Source organism: Notamacropus eugenii, chromosome 7 (genome assembly GCF_028372415.1).
Source record: "Notamacropus eugenii isolate mMacEug1 chromosome 7, mMacEug1.pri_v2, whole genome shotgun sequence".
Lineage (NCBI taxonomy): Eukaryota > Metazoa > Chordata > Mammalia > Diprotodontia > Macropodidae > Notamacropus > Notamacropus eugenii.
In genome coordinates, this window is record NC_092878.1 from 129,331,422 (window position 1) to 129,344,045 (window position 12,624).

The 12,624-nt window shown below is 35.2% G+C and overlaps 1 protein-coding gene across 2 annotated transcripts in view; it reads left to right on the forward strand.

Annotated features, from left to right (window-relative positions):
• GRID2 (glutamate ionotropic receptor delta type subunit 2) overlaps positions 1–12,624 on the forward strand; it is a 1,741,897-nt gene that overhangs the window by 1,196 nt on the left and 1,728,077 nt on the right. The window lies entirely within an intron of this gene.

Here is a 12,624-nt window from a genome sequence, read left to right on the forward strand (position 1 = left end):
GGAGTGGTTGAAACCCGGATCCCTTTGTAAGCGAGGGTCGAAGAGCAGAGACTACGTTCATTTGTTCCCTTTTACACACATACTCCTCCCCCGCCGCCCCTCACCCCTCCCCCTAGTACAGTAAAGTAGGAGTTGCCTAGGAATGAGAAAAGGCAATTGGTGTGTGGCGTTCTGCCGCTGGAGATGCTGGTGGCCCCACCTATTGGCAGCAAGAAGGGCACACGGACAGACAGACTCACCACTGCAGGCAGAGAGGAACATCTGAGGCTGGGAAAGGGTTAAGAGGGGATGGGGAGCTTTATATTATGCATGGAGCTTTTAGCTTCCTTCTCAAAACTCTCCTGCCTTTCGGATAGGAGGTAACACAACTGAGACCTGATCGTTCGCTTTTTTTCTGCATTGCTGCAAAGATTCTCTTTATAGAAAGAGAAATAAAAGAAAAAGGTGTCTCTTGATTACCAGGGTTCATCTCCTAGGCTGCAGAACGGCCCTACTTTACTAATTTTTTCAGATCACAGGATTTTTAACTAGCTACACTGTTTAGTGCTCTGCAAACAGAGGTAGCTTATCCCCCATCCATACTTCTGTATACTCCCTACTGCCCTCCGCAACCATCCCCATATACCCAGTTCTGAAATGGGAACCTGCTCCCAGGGTTGGCAGCACCTGCTGAAATGAAGCTCCTGTTTGTGCGCACTTTCAGTAATGCCAGACGCTATAGCTATAGGGGACTCCCTCTTTAGTCTTAAAGATTGTCTTGGTAAACCCATCTACCTTTTCATATCATTTATATCTATAGTACTATAAGTGTTTTGTGCAAGACCAAGATTTAGTAATCCCTGAATCTGTGTGATCAAGGTTGCTGTCCTGGATGCATTTCCACTCTCGGTGTTGTCCATGAGCAAATAGTCTCTACTGCATCCATAACTTTTGGGGGCATGGATTCTGGTATTCTTGTACTAGCACAGTGGTGATGTCCTGATCAAAGTTCAGGAACAGACTATATCTCCTTTTAAAGAGATAGTGATCCATATTTATGAATAATTTAAGACTGTAAAGTTATTATTAAGCCTTTGTAGTATATGTCTCATGATTGGGGTATTGTACATTACGCTAGACATACTTCATAGGAATAGGCTTAAGAATAAATACTCATTTGCTGTTTATCTGTGGCATAATGAATATATCATTTGTAAATCCTTAAAGAGGCATTGTGTCTTTCATTACCAGTTGAATAATACTGTGCAGTGCAATTTGGGCATGTGTTTCAAAATAGGAAAGGACTGCTTTTTCCTGGCACTGTGTTCACAGCTAGTGTGGCCTGGATGATTTGTTTATAACTGGCAGATCTATCAATACTGTTTACTCCATCCATGTTTCTTTAGACTGCTGCTGATTATTGGATATATTACCTAAGTGAATCCTCCCAAAAAGAAAATAGGAAAGTGGTTGCTTTTCACACAATTAAATTTGACTGGAATACAATTAGTACATTTGACAAGAGGATTAGGCTTTTTTATAGACCAATTTATGCTGCCATGAAGCTGGCAAATTGATGATTGTTTCATTAGGCTTTAAACCATTTATACTGTATTGAAAAGAAATGACCTCAAAATGTTTTCTTTAAAGAAAACAAGCAAATTTTTGATTTAAATAAAATCAATTTGTTCCCTCATGCAACATCCAGAAGCATTGCAATTACCTCCAAAACAAACTTACATGTGAAAAATTCCAAGTGATATTTAACATACACCAAGTGTTTACAGTATTCAGTTTATGAAAGATATATTAACTGGCTTTAAGTTGATGATTGACTTTAATTTATTTTTAATGAAAACAACATTTGCTTAGAAATAAGTAGCTGCTACATTCAAAAAAAAAGAAAAAAGAGAGAAAATGTTACAGTTCTGAAAAATGAGAGGACATGTAGAAATAAAACATTTTCATAAGTTCATGTGATATGCCCAGGCATAAAATATCTGTAACATGCAATCTACTTAATACTAGAAAAAAGAAATTGCTCTGATAGGTTCTTTAAGGCTGTTTGATGGTGAATCACATTATATCCAATATGTAGGGAACTGGCATGACTTTAAGCATGGCATTGCAATATGTAAACAAATTAATAAATCCTGACATTTTAATAAACATGCAAGCTTGCCACAACAATGGTTTGATATATTAAATTATCAGAATATGACTGAAATTGAGCTATTTACCTTAAAGTGGAACACATGTATTTGATCTTTCAATTTTGCAACTCTTTAATTTGACTGCTTTCCTTCTGGGCTAATTTTGTAAGGTTTGCAAGGTCTGATTGTTGGTGGAATTAGGATTAATAGAAAGAGCTTCAGGTAACACTTACTGCCTTGTACACTACTGGAGTATGGCAATTGAGAAAGGTTGCATTCAATGCCCTTATCAAAATATTGAAATGACTCACTTCCATTGTAAGTTTCCTTGCAACAATCAATAAGGTTCCCCCCCCCCTCCTTTTTTTGATATATCAAAACTATACAGTTCTACATTCTGCAACTACTTTGAACCTGTGCATTGATTGAGTTATTTCATCAGACCCCCATTACTTGATTGCTTAGAAGTTTCCTAATGATCTGTATGCTGTAAGAAGCACCCGAAAGTCGTGAGTGGAATGGCAATGATACTGTGCTATTCAAAAAGTCGTCCTGATTTATGTAGCTCCAAAGCTCCCAAGTCTTTGAGATTAGCCATGCTGCCTGCTATTTTCTTCATACATCAGTCATCCCACACTCTTTACTCCCTAAACACAACAGGAGTTTGGAACATTGCTTTAATTAAGCAGGGATTAGGTGGCATTTCCAGTCAACTGCACAGTTTGTGTTTGCTTCCTATCTAATATGAAGGATATCATCTTTAACAGTTAAATATATTCTCCTCTTAAAATCTGGATTCTGCACACAGTTACTGACACATCTACTGTCACATAGCTCTGTGCAGGGATATTTATGTTATATAGGTATCTATCTGATATCTACAAACATAATTTGTTTTTGGTTGTTAAAGATGCATCATAATAAAACATCTTGTGTCAGCTGGGAGGAGAAAAAGCACATTTATTCACGATTTTCTCATAAGCAAACAGTATTTTTTTCTGTGACTTTTTCTTAAGCCTAAGACACCCAGGAGAATTCATGAAGCATTTGGGGCTTCAGGGTATTCACAGTAAAGAACTCAATTTGGGTATCTGAGTAAACTATGTACCACAATATTTAAGGTAGTGATAAATCTCAGGTATGAATTTTCATTGTTTCTTTAAGAAAAGACTATTAACAAAAAATGAACTAAAAATACTTTAAAAGACTATTTTTACTTATTCCAAAATGGTAAAAGGGACCAGACAATATAATAGGCCTTTCACTGAAATGCCTTTTTCTACAATTTCCTTTGGTCTGCATCCTTTTATATTAGCATATTGTCATCAAATTCTCCTTATACTATGCAAACATTTTAATTTATGTTAATACTTGTGTATTTATTTTCCCAAAGCAACATAATCAAATAGATACTATTTGGAGTTACTAACAAACTACTACAAGATAGTAAGAAGAAACTTCTGCTTGCAGTTTTAATACTGGCTTTATTTAAATTTCACTTTTTTTTTTACCAGTAAGAATCAATACCTCTGGCTTAAATAGGTATTAGTCATTATATAATTTTATGAATTACCAACTCTGTCAAGTATAATGACATGATACTGATTAACCATAATGACAACATTATTGATTTTTTACATTTAACATTCAACAAGTGTTCGGTTATATTCCAGGACCTGTGTTAGATGCTAAAGACAGAAAGACAAATAAAAAACAGGCCCTGCTCTCAAGAGTCTTATGTTCTAATGGTAGGAATTGCTTTGCATTTTACATATACATGTATGTTCTATATAGAGAACACATATCTGTGTATATCTGTATGTATGTGTGTGTATATGTAAAATGCAATGCATTTCCTACCAGTAGAATATTAATGATGATTTCCTTAATCTTTTTCTTTTAAAATGTATGTAACTAGTATAGAGGTAATTATTTTTTGGCTGATCAATAAATTGGAATTGTCAGTAATAATTGAAAATATATTGTAGTAATATTTAAATTATCACTCAAATTAAGTAGAAGTTTTTATCTTAAAGGCTTAATTTTCATTAATAACCTACATTATGATGTTCCAAAGGGGAGGTGTCCCCTCCATATATAATATAATATAATATTGACATGTTATTTTATCTTTGGTATATTTAAAGTTTGTATAAGGTGATTTTTTTGCATGGAAACTCTCTGGCTTACTGAAACACCATAAGTAAATCTTTCATCACAGAATGATTTCTGGCCACCAAAATGCCATGATCTTTTTTCTGAGTTCTTACTTCATATTTACATTTATCAACTACGTGCAACAAGTGCTAAAGTTTTGTAAATTTGTACTTGTGATGCTTCTAGCCATGCTAATACAAATATTTTCCATTTAAAAGTTAGGAAAAGAAATGGAATCAAATTCTCATTCAAAGAAAGGTGATGATCTATTTAGATTAGATTTGCTAGTTTTTAGCAATGTCAATTTTCATGCCTACTCTCTAATTAAAATAAAATACTTATAAACATGTGTTAAATGTTTTTTGCCTCTTTTTGAAGATATCTAATGTCCCAACTATGTAGTTCAAGTAAATTGTTTAATTTTTCTTTATAAACCATATGCCCGTCAAGAGGAAAGGAATAAAATACACAATGTCTACTTATACATGACATTATAGTAGTCATATTAGTGACGATACATAGTTTCAGCCATCTTGAAGCTTATGACTTTGGATGAAAAAAATTTTTAGGGTGACACCACTGAAAAGGATTCAGAAACATGAACGAATATGTGTAAATATAAGTAAATAATGGTTCACTACATTAAATTGTGGGTATGTATGTATCTGTGTATGTAGTGAATGAACACAGAATGACTATATTTGGTTGGATAATACAAACAGAATGCTGGTGACAGCTTAAGCTTTAAAATAAATAATTGCTAGAAGTGATGATAAACATCTGTAGCCTCTGCTGCTAGGGAGGTTGAAGCTGGTAGATTGCTTGAGATCAAGAGTTCTGAGCTGCAAAGCCAACTTGGAGTCTACTCTAAGTCTAGTACAATATAGTAAACTACCAAGAGCAGAGGATCATCAGACTGGTTAAGAAAGGGGAATAGGTAAAAGTCAAAGCTTCCATACTGATTAGTGTTGGGATAGAGCTCATGAATAGTCACTATACTTTCAGATTATGAGTGAGGGTGATGGGGGTAGAGAAGTCAAAGAAATCTCATAATAGAGCAGCCAAGGAAGAAATGAGATCTATGCACTGAACTCCCTCCTTAACTGGAGATTTGGAGTTCATGGTCTCACTGTCTAGTCAAAGAGGCAGACAGAAGTAATGAGGTAGAGTGTTAAGCTGATAAGGTCTTACAGGATGATGAGTTTATTCCAATGATGAGCTTCCTGACTGGGGCATGTTGGAGAAATCACTCAGAGATGTTCCAAAGTGTAAAATCAGGTAAGAAAAGAATGCATATGTATATAAATGATATGAAAAGTAATAAAGAGTATTTTGTTTTTTAAGAAGAAACATACACAAATGGGGGGAATTGACAAAGGTAGAACCTGAATTGGCTCACTGCAGAAAAGTAGAAATTCCTTCAAGGGGAAGTTGAGGAGGGAAGATACTGCATACATAAAAGGTCCTGTGTACAAAGACTTTCCTGTACAAAGGTAGGAAATGGATTGTCATGCTTAGGGACTATCATTTTTAATGCTGCCCAGAAGCATTGACTGTTTAGAGTAGTTAGGCTCACATATCGCATTCTTCAATCTTGTTGAGTTTGCAGTCAACCAAAACAACTGAATTGTTTTCAAGTGAACCCTGACTTAGTTGCATATTCCCAACTTTTGGTCATGGAGTTGATTTAAAAAAATCAAATGTAATTTGAGTTATATGAAAATAATAACAATTACTCTTAGAATTCTTCAAATATAAACATTTGATATACTATCATTTTATGATTCCTTTTACCATCATAGAATTTAGATATGAAAAACTTCTTAAACATCATCTAGTCCAATCTTATTCTCCTACCCTTCCCCTTTTAAAGATAAGCAGTTGACTTGGGAGAGGAAACCAATAATGTGCCCTGTGGGATTGTAGACCTGTGCTTCCAACTCTCATAACATTTTGTACTATCATTCAACCTTATTTCAATGCACTTAATTGAAAATATCAACTGTAAAAGCAAATTATTTATTGTTTTTATTATTGCTGCTATTTTAATTGATATACTCTATGTTTCTCCAATTATTGATACAACCTGTACATACATAAGAACAACAGACATGATGGAAAGAGCATTTATCTTGTAAGTTTTAGGTGTGTGTTTGTAGGTTGATGTACCTTTTTTTGATTGGAACTGTGATTTCACTGCTATTGAGAAAACCCCTTCCACCAACTCAGACTAACAGCTATTCTACAATTTATAGTCTTAGAGAGTTGCTTTTGCTGGATCCAGATATAATCCCCTTGCTTCAGGTGGGCTTGCGACAGTTCCCTGAAGGGCAGCCCTGTGATTGCCTGCATGCTGCCTACATGTAGGGAGATATAACTCCTGAGTAGTTGAGATTACATAGAGAACATTTCCTAGGTATACCTATACCTTGGCTTAGGAAAACAAACAGGCAGGTAATATTTCTATGTGGCCAATTAATTGCTTTTGAAAATTATATATTTTTTCTGAATGTAACAGATACTAGCTTTGCAAAAGGATTCCACATAAACTTCTTTTAAGTAAAGAATTTCCAGTAATTTAGCTTGTGGGGGCAGCTAGGTGGTGCACTGGGCATCAGGCCTGGGGTCAAATCATGCCTCAGATACTTGCTAGTTGTGTGGCCCTGGGCAAATCATTTAACCCCTATCTGCCTGAGTTCCTCATCTATAAAATGGGACATGTTGGAGAATGAAATGGCAAACAATTCCAATATCTTTGCCAAGTAAAACCCAAAGGAAAAGGCCGTAGGGTCACAGAAGTCAAACACAACTGCACTCAGCTTGCAGATCATTTTTCATCAACACATTTATTATACAAAATATACCATGTCCTATGGAGAACAGGAATGAAAGAGAGTTTAAGAATCACCTAATAAAACTATAAAATTATTACAGTTTCAATTACTTTGACATTTTTTATTTGTGCTACAAATCAAATGGCATATGTTTAGTCATAACTGAAGGTGCCTTTAGTGACCTGATTTCCTAGTCCTCCACACCCCCCTCTTGAAAATAAATCAGTCTCTCTTCATTGGTCTTCTAATAATACAGGCTTGAAGGCTGTGTATTGCATTGATATGCACTTATTTTATATCTACCTGTCTATATAGGAATATATATACACACATACACATACATGTCTGTGTACACATTACATACACATGCGTACATATATATGTATATGTGTGTGTGTGTAGGAAAATTTAGCATGTATTTTAATGAACCAGGAAAACATATGATCCAGCTAACACATTTGCTTTAAATTGATGAAAAGCTAAAATGACTAGTCTCAGCATTACCCAAATGTTACACTTCATGGGGTTTAAATTGTTTATTGTCTTTTTATTTTCCCAGTCAGAAAATTTCCTGAGATGGGGTTGAGCAGAAAGCATCATCTCTCCAGTTCTAAGGATAAGCTGAGTTTTCTTGATGACGTTATAATAGCCATCACCAGACAAGGAATAACATAAAGATGGGGAGTTTGTGATAATTGCCAAATTAGCTCCAAGATTAGCCAAATTAGCTCCTTACTAGCTAGGTCCTTGATTGGAAATTAAAGGAAACTATTATTTGTCTTCAGAAAAACTAGGTGCTATGGGTTTAGCTTCAGAGAGCCATGGATTTTGCAACCCCACTTACTGTTAATAGCTCCTCAGGATGAAATGTGTTCCATAGTTGGCACAGAAGAGAATATTATCCTGTTACTTGTCTGTATAGTCCATGGTTGTTTGTGATCTTTTGATCATTCTGGTACTTTCATGATCTTTGATAGTCATTGAATAAGGAAGAACCTTCCTGCTGCCTCTGGGAACTGTAACTTCATCATTAAATAGCAACATTTGGTAACAAAGAGCAAAACCATTAGGCATACCTAACTCCCAGGTAGCAACTTGAAATTTTAGGGTACCCAACCGGGGTTGGATAGTCATTAAAAGACCATGTCAAAGACTCTCGCCTGACTTTTACTATTTAGTATTCTCTTTTTTCCTTATGGGTCCCTCCTACAGGAAGTTTCACTGATGCCTCTGATTCTTACCCCAGGAGTTCCATGAATTTTTAAAATATATATATATATATTTTAAAAATTGTGTTTTGTTATAATTAGTTTCTTTTATAATATTATGTATTTTATACACTTAAAGACATTATTCTTAGAAAGATATCAATCTGCCAAGAGGTCCGTGACAGAAGAAAAGGTTAAAAACCTGTGCAACAGTTAATATTCCTCATTTCCCCAATTTGTCTCTTATTTGCCTATTGCTTTACCTGTCATATCCCTAATAAGTCAGTCCGTCAGTCGAAAAAATATTTAAATGCCTACTCTGGTCCAGGCACTGTGTGAAATGATGGAAATGCAAAGAAAGGCAAGAGATAGTCTGTGCTTTCAGAGAACTCACAGTCTAATAGGTCAACAACAGGAAAACTACATAAGAACAAGCTGATAAAAATGTAGCATCCTTGAGGGCTGTACCTCAAGGCAATCTTTGTCTAAATACCTAAGGCTTAGTATATTCATAGATTCGGAGCTGGAAGGAACATTCAGTATCATGTAGTCCAGTCCCTTTATTTTACAGATAAGGAAATCGAGGCCCAGAGAAGTGAAATGCTTTTGCCCAACATCACAGAGTAAGTCTCAAAGAAGGAATTTGAACCCATGTCATCTTATTCCAAATTTAATATAGGCTTGGTGAATTGAATTGAAGGTTCATGCACTCTCTTATAGGAAGTCTTTGCTAATCCCCCCAGTATTAGTTAGTGTACCCTCTTTTCCGAAAATTTATGTTTATTTCACTGTGTAAATACTGTAGCCTGCTCAAAAGAGAATGCAAGCTCCTTTAAAGCAAGGACTGGTTTTCATTTTGTCTTTGTATCCAGAATCTAGCACTGAGTCTTGAACAAAGTAAGGGCTGAATAAATTCTGTTTGAATTGAATTGACTTGACTGGATTCTTAAGATCACAGGGTCAGGTGCCATGTTAGTCTTCTGTATTAAAGTTTCGATAAGTGCTGCAACTCCCTTCACCTCTCCTCGATTCCCATTAATCTTTTTCCTGACAGTCAGCCTTCTATAGGGTGAGGAGTATCCTAAATTTAACTAGAAGGAGAATATGGTGAATTAATTGTTTAGAAGATATCAGAGAAAGAAAATCCTTCAAACTTTTTGTAGATTATCTACATTTCCAGGAAATCTCCATTTTCTCAACTTATTGAGAGTTTTAGGAAAGGCAACAAGCTAAATATAGTCAAGAAAAAAGGCTGAATTGTCTCCTATTTCTCTCTTTAGGAGGTATAGATAACTTGGATTTCTAGGGGAACACAAGGAAGAATTGGCTTTAGATTAATTTTGTTTGCAAATAATAATGGGCTTATTCTGACATTTTTGCTTGCAGACCAATTTGTTTTAATTCTGTCATTTTTGGAGAACATTCGGTTTTATTTTAATAATAATCATCATTCACATTTGTAGAATGTTTGATGGATTACAAAGCACTTGCCTTGTTGTTGTTTGGTCATTTAGTCATGTCTGACTCTTCATGACCCCCATGGACCATAGCATGCTAAGCCCTTCTATACTCTACTGTCTCCAGAAGTTTGTCTAAGCTCACATTTGTTACTTCCATGACACTATTTACAGCATCAGTCTTCTCTTTCATCGCTAGACACAGCTGAGCTTCCTTTTGGCTTTCGGCCAGTTGCTTCATTGTTCCTGGAGGTACTTATAACTGTTTTCCCTAATAATGTATTGGACATCTTCTGACCTAAAGGGCTAATCTTCTTAGGCCACATATCTTATCATTTTAATAGTATTCATGGGGTTTCCTTGGCAAAATACTGGTGTTGTTTGCTATATTCTTCTCTGGATCATCTTTTGTCAGACCTCTCCACTATGACCTATTTGCCTTGGGTAACCCTGCATGGCATAGCACACATTTTTATTTAGCTATGCAGGCCCCTCCACTATAACAAGGTAGTAAGAAAAGCATAAGTCCAAGTGTCTGTGTATTTGTTTCTCGGTATCTATTTCTCTATGTCTTTATCTGTCTCTGTCTCTATATACTCACATAATCTCAAATGTAATGGGCATCAGGTCCAGGAATCAAACCCATTTCACAAGGCCAGGGAAGAGGCCAATGCTTGCTCAAGTCTGTCATGTGGGGTTCCTTCACTGTGAGATATTGTTCTTTCTCCTATGTTTTGAGATTTTTGAAATTAGTACCTCATTATAAATCTTATCTCAGAAATTGCTTCTTCCTTCCAAATTAAAAAAAAAACTTGATAAATATAAAGTGGCTTTTTTTTTAACTGTAGATTGATGATTTCATTGATGTACAGTCTGAAAGAGCTTTTGATGAGGAATGTGGAATAGCTAAAAAGTAAGGAAAACTAAAGAGAGAAGGAAACAAGTATGTTGGTGGCAAAATTTCACTCAGATGAGATCAATTTATTTTTCAGGTAACAGAATCACCTTTAGTAAAAATACTTCTCTAAGATCGTTCAGTTATTTATATCATGGGAAAAATATTCTCCACTGAGTTCCTGTGATAGGCAGCTGTTGCAGAATAATGCTATCACAACATAGAAATTCTAGAGATTAAAACTTATTTTATTTTGATTAAGCACAGGTTCCAGATACAGAAAAAAATAACCCTGAACCAAGATTGGCATTTGGACAAAACTTTTTACGGAGAAAAATTATACCAGAGAGACAGAGAGATAATTTTGTTAACCTATAACAATCTTAATGGCTTCCATGAAGGTCACACACAAACCTAGTTAAACAGAATCATGATCTCATGCTTCTTCTAATGTTATTAAGGTTAAACAAACTGAGTTGGACCAATCAAGTAAACAAACTAAATTAAAAATTTAAACACAGAGTTTGTAAAAAATCTACACTGTAATGCTAGAAGGCTATATTAAAAAAAATTCAGTGGGCTAATTGAGAGGGAGAAATTTACATTCCACAAAGATAACCAAGAATCAGAGCCAGGGGATATTTCTACAAATAAAACAAATTAAATTACTTTGGGAATATCAAATTCCCTTTTGGCTTTTATACCTGGAAGATATAAATAAATCTTCCCTTAATACTTCCATATGAAATGAATCAGGTTTTAGCCAGGTGAGGTTAATATTAACAAGAGACAGGCTTCAGTCAGCCAAATATCCAGGAGAAATGTCCCTGACCCCTGAATAATAAAACATAATAAAAGGAAGTAAAAAAAAAACAAAACAAAACTCCTTATAACATCTACAAGGTAGAATGGTATAGTGTATAGAACCTGCCTCAGAGCCAAGTAGATTTGAGTTCATGTTCTACCTCTGACTTTTACTGGCTGCTTGATCGTGAGGAAGTTATTTAACTTCTTAGTGCCCTAGGTAACTCCTTAAAACTCTCAAGTTTTAGATAAGGTAGAAATAGCATTTACTCACATGACCATTTCCTGTAGAAATGAAATAAAAGAACAAGTCCCTCCTTTTATCTTTTAAATTATCTATGTTAGTTGTAAGCCTCAATAACAAAGGAAGAGCAAAGTAGAAATCTAGAGGTAACAAAATTCCAAATTTTAGTTAATTATTTCTGTCTATTCATTCCAGCCTAAAAATTTAAACTAATCCTGAACTAAACAGCTAACAAGTAGCTAAACGGATTGCTTTGAGTTTTGCCTATTTTTCCTTTCCACCCTCCATTCAAGGTGCTAATCAGCAAAGAAACAACTAGGAGCAAAGAAACAGACGCAAAGGGTGTAGAAAATCCATAAACCAAAAAACAAAACAAACAAACAAACAAAAACCAGGCCCTGAATGGTTATAAGCACACATTTGTTGCATAGAGTTTTTATTGTCTGCAAGTTTTCCCTCAGTTCTGGCCAGTTAGGATAGGAAGCTTTCAAGGCTAGTGGTAGGGAAAATATCCTTTGCAAGATAGCCCTGGGTTAAAAACACTGCTATTGAAAAAATGCTGTCAGTAATAGTGATCCAATATCTTTGCAACTCATCTATTCCCCCTGTTTTACTCCATTAGGGAAGTTTTTTTAAAAGCACATAAAAAAAGAATGCTTAGCTCAACAGTTTTAAATCTAAAATTAAATTAAAAATTACTTTAGAATGCATAACGTATTTGAGAGTCCATCTATCAAGATACACATTGTTGTTATTAAGGTTGTGTCTGACTTTATGACAGTATTTGGGATTTTCTTGGCAAAAATACTGGAGTGGTTTGCCGTTTCCTTCTCCAGCTCATTTTACAGATGAAGAATTGAGGTAAACAGGGTTAAGTGACTTTTCCAAGATTG